The sequence below is a fragment of the Diaphorina citri genome, unplaced genomic scaffold, assembly GCF_000475195.1.
Source record: "Diaphorina citri unplaced genomic scaffold, Diaci psyllid genome assembly version 1.1 scaffold13, whole genome shotgun sequence".
NCBI classification, from domain to species: domain Eukaryota; kingdom Metazoa; phylum Arthropoda; class Insecta; order Hemiptera; family Psyllidae; genus Diaphorina; species Diaphorina citri.
In genome coordinates, this window is record NW_007377452.1 from 213,899 (window position 1) to 224,955 (window position 11,057).

At 38.1% G+C, this 11,057-nt stretch overlaps 2 protein-coding genes across 2 annotated transcripts in view; one reads left to right on the plus strand and one right to left on the minus strand.

Moving 5' to 3' along the window:
* The window catches only part of LOC103506924 (sialin-like), a 157,283-nt gene that overhangs the window by 65,255 nt on the left and 80,971 nt on the right, over positions 1–11,057 (plus strand). The gene's annotated exons all lie outside the window — the stretch shown is intronic.
* LOC103506943 (vacuolar protein sorting-associated protein 41 homolog) overlaps positions 1–11,057 on the minus strand; it is an 86,665-nt gene that overhangs the window by 23,927 nt on the left and 51,681 nt on the right. The gene's annotated exons all lie outside the window — the stretch shown is intronic.

Genomic DNA, 11,057 nt, shown 5'->3' on the forward strand with positions numbered 1-11,057 from the left:
GTGGGTGTTTGAGGAAAACTCAGAAAAAAGTTGAGATCGGGATTTAATTATGACTGATTGAGAGACGTAGGATTACGGGGGACTTAATTAGCTTAGAACCGTAATTGCGGTAACTACACGAAACCCCCTTTAAATTTCAAGGGTTTACTTACCTTGAGAAAAACCTTGAAAAAGCGGGAACTTGGTATGGAAATCCAATGGTAGGCCTCTGTGCATTAACCCAGTGAAATAACAATATAACAATGTCTGCTCAAAAAGATGATAAGTTAAAACAGAACAAAGTAGTTAAGTCAAAACAGAACAAATAAATTTTAGATCCACATTGTTAGCCCCTTGTTACAAACCACTGTTCGTAAATTTTAAAATTGTGTTAATTTTTAAGGAAACATTAAAGCAGAACAAACAGAAAATCGATACTGCTAACTACAAGACTTGGAACTGTCGGGGAGGGCCATAAAGTTAAAGTTCTCACTTCGGACTTGGTAGTCTGTAGACGAGACGTAAGAAGAGATCCGGGCTACGGGTGGAAAAGGTCAAATATTCTCCATTTCCCCCCCCCCCCTTTTTTTAGTGCGTTGGATTCTCGGTTCTCAAGACTTTACCTTTAGCCACAGGTCAAAAGTATGATGCCACTGAAGCTCAGGCTGTCTAATAGACTTTTCAGCATTTTCTCACCTGCATAAAGAGGAATGTGTCCTTGAATAAAACTCTTGAATGTCATTCATTGTTTCCATGTTTCGGTCAGGACATTTTTCAACACAGATTTGAAGTGAAAGTTTCAAATTTCTTACATCTAAATAATACAGGAATCTGAAAATGTAAAAGAGTTAAAAAAGTGTTGTCATTATAACATAATAAGTTGCATTGGTCTGATTGCGAGTAAATACATACATAGGTAGGTAATACTGAAGCATCAATTCCAAACCTCCTATGTCTGAAAACAGAGAGTTTTCAGTTGATCCAGAGTTAAATCAAATAGGTGATGTCAAAGAAACCGCTTAATACTGTGTGAACTCTCAGTGGTAAGATCAGCCATAGGTACATCACCAAATTTTGTTTCAGCCTCACTTGATATTGAGAATTTGTCTTAATAAAATGGGGTCTAACAGAGATCTCACATAAGAAACTAATTTTGGGGACTCACTTCTTTTCACTGAGATCAAGACCAGAAAGGTCGGTACCAATATAGTCATTGGTAGAGGATCCACAAGTGTTTCCAAAACTATCATAGCCATGAATTAGTCTGAGTGGATTGCCATAGACAAAGGCAAAACCTGCTATGAAAATCTGAAATCAAATGACAGTCAAACCAAATAATTTGTTGTAAGGAATACAAATTTGTAAAAAGTTATTTGTAAGATAGGTATTTATTTAGGTCGGGAGGTAGGTATTTCTAGATTTAATAACTTTTATTACCTTTGAATTGAAAGGGGATACTTTGTCCTGCCTAGACAAACCAAGGCAAATCTTTGTAAGGCTCCAATAAGGGGTAAAGTTACTCAGATTAGCACCGTTAAGTACCTACAATGTTTTGTGAACTTACCATAACAAATAGGAACAGAATAAAGATGCACAGAAAGAGGACATCAGTGCATCCTCTAATTTTGATGCAACTTAATGATATTTTTCACAGCCTTAAATTTCAATGCTAAAATGGCCACACAATCCTTCTCATCTCGTTGCGAGAAAAATGTGAGTAACAAGGACCGGACTGGTGCAAGGAAAGACCCAAACTCACTTTTATATTCGGTGACAGCCATGGTAGTATTAGGACGTGTAGTAGAAATTTTGATGTTGTCTCCATTTGTACTGTCAGTGTCTTTGATATCACAACAAGCCATTCTATACCTGTGAAACAATTGAAATTCAAAGTAAGTAAGCACCCAAATAATATGCTTGCAAAGGCTTTTTTTTTTCTTTTTTTTAGCTTTGATAAAGGGTCTGTGCTGAAAGAAAGCTTAATGGAGGTCTTATGATCCCAGAAAACAAGTAAAAATCAAAGAGGGAGGACAGGATAGGAGAAAGCTCACCGTTGCACTTACAAGGCAGATGAAATACCTTCCCGGCTAACTAGGCAGGATAGCTAAATGTTAGGATTGTAAGTACCACTTACATACAATGTTTAGGATAACTGAATAATGCATACAGTAGACAGTAGGTGCACAATACCTGCTACACACATTGACTTCCTCTCTAGATATGTGTTCCTGTTAGCTATTAGTTCCAAATACAATGGAACAATAAATCAAAGTAAGTAAGCACCCAAATAATTAATATGCTTGCAAAGGCTTTTTTTTATTTTATTTTTAATTTTTTTTTTTCTTTTTTTTAGCTTTGATAAAGGGTCTGTGCTGAAAGGAAGCTTAATGGAGGTCTTATGATCCCAGAAAAAAAGTAAAAATCAAAGAGGGAGGACAGGATAGGAGAAAGCTCACCGTTGCCAGAATGGACCTTGCACTTACAAGGCAGATGAACTACCTTCCCGGCTCCGGCTAACTAGGCAGGATAGCTAAATGTTAGGATTGTAAGTACCACTTACATACAATGTTTAGGATAACTGAATAATGCATACAGTAGGTCGGTCGACTATGTGTGGACATAACTTTAGACTCCTGAAAAGAAAAGAGTTAGGTATTTAGGCTCCTGAAAAGCAAAGTGGCGTTTCCCAAGGCTTAGAAGACCAAGGGAAAAATACCTAAATAATTCTCTATCCGAAGTCGTGCACAATACCTGCTACACACATTGACTTCCTCTCTAGATATGTGTTCCTGTTAGCTATTAGTTCCAAATACAATGGAACTATGTACAGTGGAGAGTGTGAAATTGCTGACTGATGTTCATAATTATCTATTATCAATGAATCATGGCATGCTCTGGAGATCTGACCTTGTGGGCTCCGGAAAATAGTAGATACTCGAGTACTTAGGTACCTACCTACACATAAATACCTATAGAGTTCTATTTAATAGGCTGTACCACTTGGAACCTGGAGAACTTACAAAGACCTGCTAGAACCCTAGAAGAAAGCAGGTAGGGGATAGTACATTCTCCTCCAGTAATTGAGAAAATGGCGTGTTGTCCAGTTTGACCTTCACCCTATAGTACGTCCACCAGACGAATACAGTTCCCACAATGGAAGTGGCACAAATAGCACACAGAATGATGTAGGCGATCATTCCGGCCAATATGTGCAACATAGATACGACCAACAGGGATAGAACTGAAATAAATGAGAGTAAATAAATTAGAATTGATAGAAAAGATGTAGGAACATTAGCTGTGCAAAACAACATGTTGACAAGACTAGGACCAGAGGCGTCTACAGGCAATATAAACTTAATCAAGGAACCAGGGATAGAACTGAAATAAATGAGAGTAAATAAATTAGAATTGATAGAATAGATGTAGGAACATTAGCTGTGCAAAACAACATGTTGACAAGACTAGGACCAGAGGCGTCTACAGGCAATATAAACTTAATCAAGGAACTTTATGAAATTGAATTCAATATAATATTAACATTTCATTTTACAAAATAAGGTAATAGAAAAAAGTATATGTATAATATATTATAACATCTCCAAAGCTAAGTTATAACTTATTGGGAGACATACAAAAAGGTCATTAATTGCAGACATATTAGAACCCTTACTCAGAGATAAGAAGGTAAATCCCAATATCTGAGGCCAGGCCTTGTACACATCAGAGAGTATCTGCTGCACCAGCTGTAGGGGATAAATAAGGTCTATGAACTTTTGGTTCCCTATGACTCCAAAATACTTACACAGAATTTTAAAATAACGTAGGTAGGTTCAATTTTCTAAAACAAAACGCACTAAAATTTGAACATCACAGGAAACGAAAAATTTAGGTCGAGAATGAAAGGAAAAGCTCGAACTTTCAACTTTGTGAACTTCAAAGGCTGAATTGGCTGAAATTGCAAATTAATTCAAAGAAAAGAAAAGGTCTCCTAAAAAGAACTTTTGAATTTGAAATGATGAACTTTACAAACCACAACAAACAAAAATTTCTTTTGTTTACATTCCGAAACTGGGCAACTGGGGAAATCGAAGTAGTGCGTAAAAATTCCAACAGAGCGCAGCAGTGATACCAAAAACTTGTTTGGATGAAAGTACCCCCGAGTCCCCGATCTTGGCACAGCCGAAACATCTGTCCATGTCCAGCCCATAAAGTTAAGCACCCTTGAGGGAGGTAGATACGTGGTAGGTGACCAACTACGCACACATCACAGGGGTAGGTAAAACTTACGAAAAAATAAATAGGTACCTAATTAACATTAACCCATTAAGGTCAAGTTCTCTACGTGGGGGGACCCTCATAATAATTATTCCGGAAATGAACTGTTTGAAATGAATATTCGTCTTTTATCTATCTTGCAGACCATCAGGTAGGTAGGTATGATTGTTCTTTTCATGAATTAATGCACTTGTCCCCCACATGTTCGTCTAGTGTGGCACAAGAGAAGTTCAGGGATTTCTTTTGTTCTGTCATTACGTGGTCACAAGTAGCTACTTGGGGTTAATAGGGAGTTAACCCTTCTAAAGAACAAACTGAAACATAGGTTGATTTTGAACTGAAATCTTTCTAGGAGAGAAAAACAAGCTCTATATCATGGGTGGCCATAACGTGGCTCGCAAGCCGCATTTTAAAAAATTTCGCCTGCGGCGTGGCTCACCCTGAATCGGCTTTAGGTTAGTGGCTACCCCTGCTCTATAGGAACTTATTTAGGTGCGGTCTGCGGTTCGGCCAATTTAGCCTTTTGAAAGCATGCAGTAATTCGTTGGAATGGCAGATGAGAATTTAAACTTCAGATCACTTTATCACTCACCGGTAAAACGTGATTCTATTATGTCCTGCCATTATGTGATTATCCTACTGGGTAGGTAGTAGGTACCACCTATATTGTTCGTTGTAACAAGACCAGACTCTCCTTAAGGACTTGGTTCTAGAACTGAAATTGGGTCTTGAACTGGCACTTTTGGTTTTTGGAGCCGATCTCCTTAATCCGTTGGTTGGATTACGGAATAATACTTTAATATAGGGTTATATTACAAAATGCCACACACTACTTTTACCTATCAAAAACATTCACGATAGAATTATATGCACGAAACAACAAACTTCTTTGGAAGGATGTGAGACTGTACTCTAAGTCCAGACTGAGCAGTCATTGTCTAAATCTAATTAAGACAGATCTGTTAGCTAAAAGTGTGCGAGATGTAAAGCCTGAGGAATCAGGAGACAAGAGGACATAGACTGGACAATAGAGTGAGTGAGTGAGTTGTAAAAACGAACTACTCTTTTCAGGGGACTACTCAATGAGTCAGACAGGTCCTAAAGCATGTAACTCACTTTTCAACCTCCTACAGGTAAATAAAGGGCCTATAGGGAGCTATAATTAATCGAACTCGTTAAATGAGTGGTCCATTTAAAGAGTTAATTGCGTCAATGGTCAGAAATACTGATCATGTAGGTATTACTGATCATGTATTGAGTACCTATTTACTTTAACGTCGCCGCGATTGATACCTACTACCTAACCCCTTCAGGGCTTCTAAGCAACACGACGAGTAGGTACCTAACCTACCCATAGTCAAGTAAGTCCATTTACCTACACCTATATACCGCTTACCTCTGACTTTATCTTAGGATGGAACCTAATAGGTGGGTATACCTACTTTTGTCTTGACGTCCCCACATGTCCCATGTGCATCTTCTTAAACTGACATAGACATACGAGTATAATGACATCAGAATGATTCAGAAATTCCGACAAAAAATATCAGCGAATCCGCATCCACATAATATAGAGCTATACGCATACAATCATAGGTATAGATAGCGATATTCGATACATAGAGCTCTAGTATAGCTGGTTTACAGCTAGTAGGCAGTATTAGGCACATAATGTTAGAGATATAGTGCAGTTAAATTACGCCCATCTATTTCCTCAGCACCCAGTTCTGTTAGTTCAGATCTTAGATCTCATCAGTATCAGAGACCGAATCAGGGTCCATGTTTAATAAGTAGGTATACCTACCTACCTACTACGTACCTAATACCTTTCCGAACCCACAACCTAGCGCTTGCAAGACAGACGCGCTACCCTACAAACTAACTAGGCTTTAAGTTTCATCCACCTCGGTGGTGTGGTGGTCAAGGCGCTCGCCTGGTAAACAGGAGGGCGTGGGTTCAATCCCAGCCGAGGTATGGAATACCTACCTCGACATATTGTAGCCTCCCTTTAATTAATTAACATTTTATTTTCTTAGGAGTCAACTAGTCACGTTATTAGGTTATTCCAACGCATACCGGTATGACAACTCATATAATTCCATAAAAAATACAATATTCCAAATCCACAACACATGGTATGAATTCTACTTACTGTCAAAACAACACATATAATACCATAAATACACAATGCATGCTCATTGTGTACATTCTCGTAGTTTATGTTTTTAGTTTGATAAATACAAGTTCGGCCATGCCTTTTCCACAAGTTTGGCCATGCCTCGGGATGAACTAGGTTGTTTTTAGTTTGATAAATACAAGTTCGGCCATGCCTTTTCCACAAGTTTGGCCATGCCTCGGGATGAACTAGCGGGAGTTTTTAGTTTGATAACTACAAGTTCGGCCATGCCTTTTCCACAAGTTTGGCCATGCCTCGGGATGAACTAGCGGGATTCCGGACGACTACAAGTTCGGCCATGCCTTTTCCACAAGTTTGGCCATGCCTCGGGATGAACTAGCGGGATTCCGGAGCGAAGCGACGAATTCAGCTAGTACTATATCAAACCTCTTTGAAAAAATCAAATCATAGCAACTAGCAACCCTGCATCCCTGCAATAGAAATAAATAAAAACCCCTAGTAAGGCGAAGTTAACCGAGAACTTACTTGCTGTAGCCAGACAGACTATGACACTAATCCACAGGGTAAAGAAAAGCACAAGCAAAATGAAAGAGATGACAGGCTGAATGAAGAGAGAGGGGAGAGCACTCAGACAGGCTGAAGATTCTTTGAACAGGGTGTCCAGAAAGTTGAGACGATTCCGGGTAGCAAACACAAGCAGAAGTAGAATTACCTGGAATGAAAAATGGAAAATCATGTCGGTTATTTAGTAGAGAGTGTCCCAGCTTCGCAGGACGATGTTAAAATTATAAACTGTGGAGCTCTCATTTTTTTAAGAAAGAAACGCTTTCAGTATTCGCAATGCCAAAATTAATCCAAATGACGGTGTAAGCGTTGTGGTTCATATAGCGAATGAAACACTCGAGTCCAGTGAAACAGCAGATGCAATAGCGGAGGCAACACTGGGATACAACAGAGGTCTGCTCGGTCTTCTTTAGTCTGGAAATTTTCGTTCAATATAAGGTTATGTAAGAAATGTTTAACTATCTCAAGCATAACTGCTTGTCAAAAATGTGGTTCCCCGCTTAATACATACACTAGGTACGCTTGATTCCATGGCTTGACTTGACTCGAACCACCAACCTCCAGATTCCAAGTCCACCGGGCTAACCACTAAACCACTAAGGTTGGTGTTCAATATAATTTTTGTAGGTACATTGGTAAATAGTTGAAAAATTCAATTTATAAAAGGAAACTATGAAACTTTTACAAGGCTGGATCCGCGAAGTAGAAAGAGTGAGTGAGTGAGTGAGTAAGTAAAAAAAAAAAAAAAAAAAAAAAAAAAAAAAAAAAAAGAACTTTTCAGTGGACTACTCATTCAATCAGGTAGATCTCCCTAACTATACCTCCGACCCAATAACTGAGTAGTCCTCTGAAAATAATGAAAAGAGCTCTTCTTCATATTATCTTATTATCATATTATCTACGCATTATCTACGCAAAGTTACGACATTATTGCTTACCGTTATATGTATTTTGGATACTTAATTGCTGACTCTCATACATAGGATATCTAATATAAACCTAACAAATAAAAGCAAAATTACGAACTGAAGGGTAACGAGGGTATATGTTCTACTCACCTCTGATGTATAAAGGACAGAATAAGGCGGGGTATTTTGAATATGGTGATCAGGAGAGCACCTAGAGCCATGGAACCTAAATGATACATCCATAGAGTCTTAACTGATTTCAGGACCAGCCACTTGCTAGCTTCTTCGCCTTTGTTATGAAAAAAACTCAAAGGGAGTTTGTGGGTCTCGGTTCTCAAGACTTTACCTTTAGCCACAGGTCAAAAGTATGTATGCCACTGAAGCTCAGGCTGTCTAATAGACTTTTCAGCATTTTCTCACCTGCATAAAGAGGAATGTGTCCTTGAATAAAACTCTTGCATAATAGGATAAGGCAGGGAAGGTTGTTGACATTTTTGGTGAATGTGCCAACACACCAAATGTTTATTGTATAGCCTCTATAGAGCTAGAGTAAGTTGGTACTTTAGAGACTGGGATAATGATTCTCTCTCAAGTTGACATTTTTGGTGGATGTGCCAAAATATCAAAATTTGGTGGATGTGGCAAAATGCCTACAACATTATATGAGGAGAGAGAAAGAAGGGAGAGAGATGTTTTCTTACTAATGTTAATACAAGTGCATGATGTAATTACCTACCTACGAGTTAGGCATAGTGCTGGTGTTTTATTGTTTACCCTGTATCTACCTACCTAAAACCCCCTTAAATATAACAATGGTTATACAGATATAATTATTTGGTTCTAATGTTCACATGGGGTTTTACAGACAATGATTATTATTTTGTGGTATCTCAACAAATTCACAAAACAGAAAACTCCATCTCCATAATTCTGTATCACACTGGCTGGCTATCCATGCAGGAGATCTGGGTTCAATGCTCGGCGGAGACGAAATTTTCTCAGCTTTGTGCTCGAATTTCGAGGAGGATTGCACAGATTTTGTTTGCCTATTTGGTAATTTTGTTTAATTCATGTATTTTATACAAATGTATTTTGAACAAATCTGAAATGATCACTTACTTATAGGTACCATTCAGCCTCGAAAGGACAACTGCAGCAAGTACCTACCTACCTATTGCCTATTGGGGCCATTGCCGCCAGACCCCCTCATTGAATGAATCATTTTACGTTTACTGACACTTCGATAGTTCCATGCAAGACAATTGTCATTTATGTTAATGGTAAGAGAGAAATACAATTCTCACATCTCACATCAATTAATTATTTATGGAACAGGACAATAAACGTTATCACATGGTGATTTATTTTTATCTTGACCGTCTCCTAATTTAAATAGTTTTGGTGATCCTCTGTCTGTGGTGATAGATAGTCCCTGGTAGGTACTTTTTTAGGTACCTACCTCCATCTTACCCTTGGACGGATAACTAACGTGATTCGTTCAGTAAATTTTGTTTTACAGAGGTTTACCGTCACTGTACCTAACTGCTAAGGCTGTTTTTTAGTGACGGAGTTTTTACCCTCCTTTCAGTGTTGCATAACAACAGTGATCCATGGAGAACTTTTGCTCGTTCAATCAATAGGCAAGGGTTGCGGGGTGTACTTTTGAATGGGATCCTCCAATGTTGTTGATTGGAACGAGAAGACCTTGGGGAAGTTCACATCAGGTTCAGTGTTTACTGACACTTCGATAGTTCCATGAGAGACAATTGTCATTTATGTTAATCGTAAGAGAGAAATACAATTCTCCCATCTCACATCAATTAATTATTTATGGAACAGGACAATAAACGTTATCACATGGTGATTTATTTTTATCTTGACCGTCTCCTAATTTACCGTGCATCGTTATTTGATCACCTCTGTTTTAATAATTAGGTACCTAATTAGTAAACACTGTAATAAAAGTAATAATAAAATATTGATTGAACGAGCAAAAGTTCTCCATGGATCACTGTTGTTATGCAACACTGAAAGGAGGGTAAAAACTCCGTCACTAAAAAACCTTAGCCTTAACAGTTAGGTACAGTGACGGTAAACCTCTGTAAAACAAAATCTACTGAACGAATCACGTTAGTTATCCGTCCAAGGGTAGCTGGAGGTACCTAAAAAAGTACCTACCAGGGACTATCTATCACCACAGACCACAGACAGAGGATCACCAAAACTACACACGGTCTCTGTTTACACATCTATAAATAGACTATTAGGTACTTAGGTACATAATTATGTCAACATTGTATGAATTAGGTATTACCTGCTATTTACCTATTTTTAGTCATCCCCAGCCTGTCATAAAAGTCATTAACTACCTACCTACCTACCTACCTACCTACCTTATAATGAAACTAATTTATTGTATTACCTATTTGGATAGCAGAAAAGAACCATCCATAAAGGCCACCTTGCCTTATGGATGGTTCTTTTCGTATAAAATACATGAATTAAACAAAATTACCAAATAGGCAAACAAAATCTGTGCAATCCTCCTCGAAATTTGAGCACAAAGCTGAGAAAATTTCGCCTCCGCCGAGCATTGAACCCAGATCTCCTGCATGGATAGCCAGCCAGTGTGATACAGAATACTATGGAGATGAAGTTTTCTGTTTTGTGAATTTGTTGAGGTACCACAAAATAATAATCATTGTCTGTAAAACCCCATGTGAACATTAGAACCAAATAATTATATCTGTAGGTATATATAACCATTGTTATATTTAAGTAGGTTTTAGGTAGATAGGTACAGGGTAAACAATAAAACACCAGCACTATGCCCAACTAGTAGGTAGGTAGGTAATTACATCATGCACTTGTATTAACATTAGTAAGAAAACATCTCTCTCCCTTCTTTCTCTCTCCTCATATAATGTTGTAGGCATTTTGCCACATGCACCAAATTTTGATATTTTGGCACATCCACCAAAAATGTCAACTTCTCTCTCAATCATTATCCCAGTCTCTAAAGTACCAACTTACTCTAGCTCTATAGAGGCTATACAATAAACATTTGGTGTTTTGGCACATTCACCAAAAATGTCAACAACCTTCCCTGCCTTAACCTATTATATGCTATGGACATTGAAAATTCTGTGGCACATTTTGACACATCCACTAATAGAGTTTGATGTTGTGTT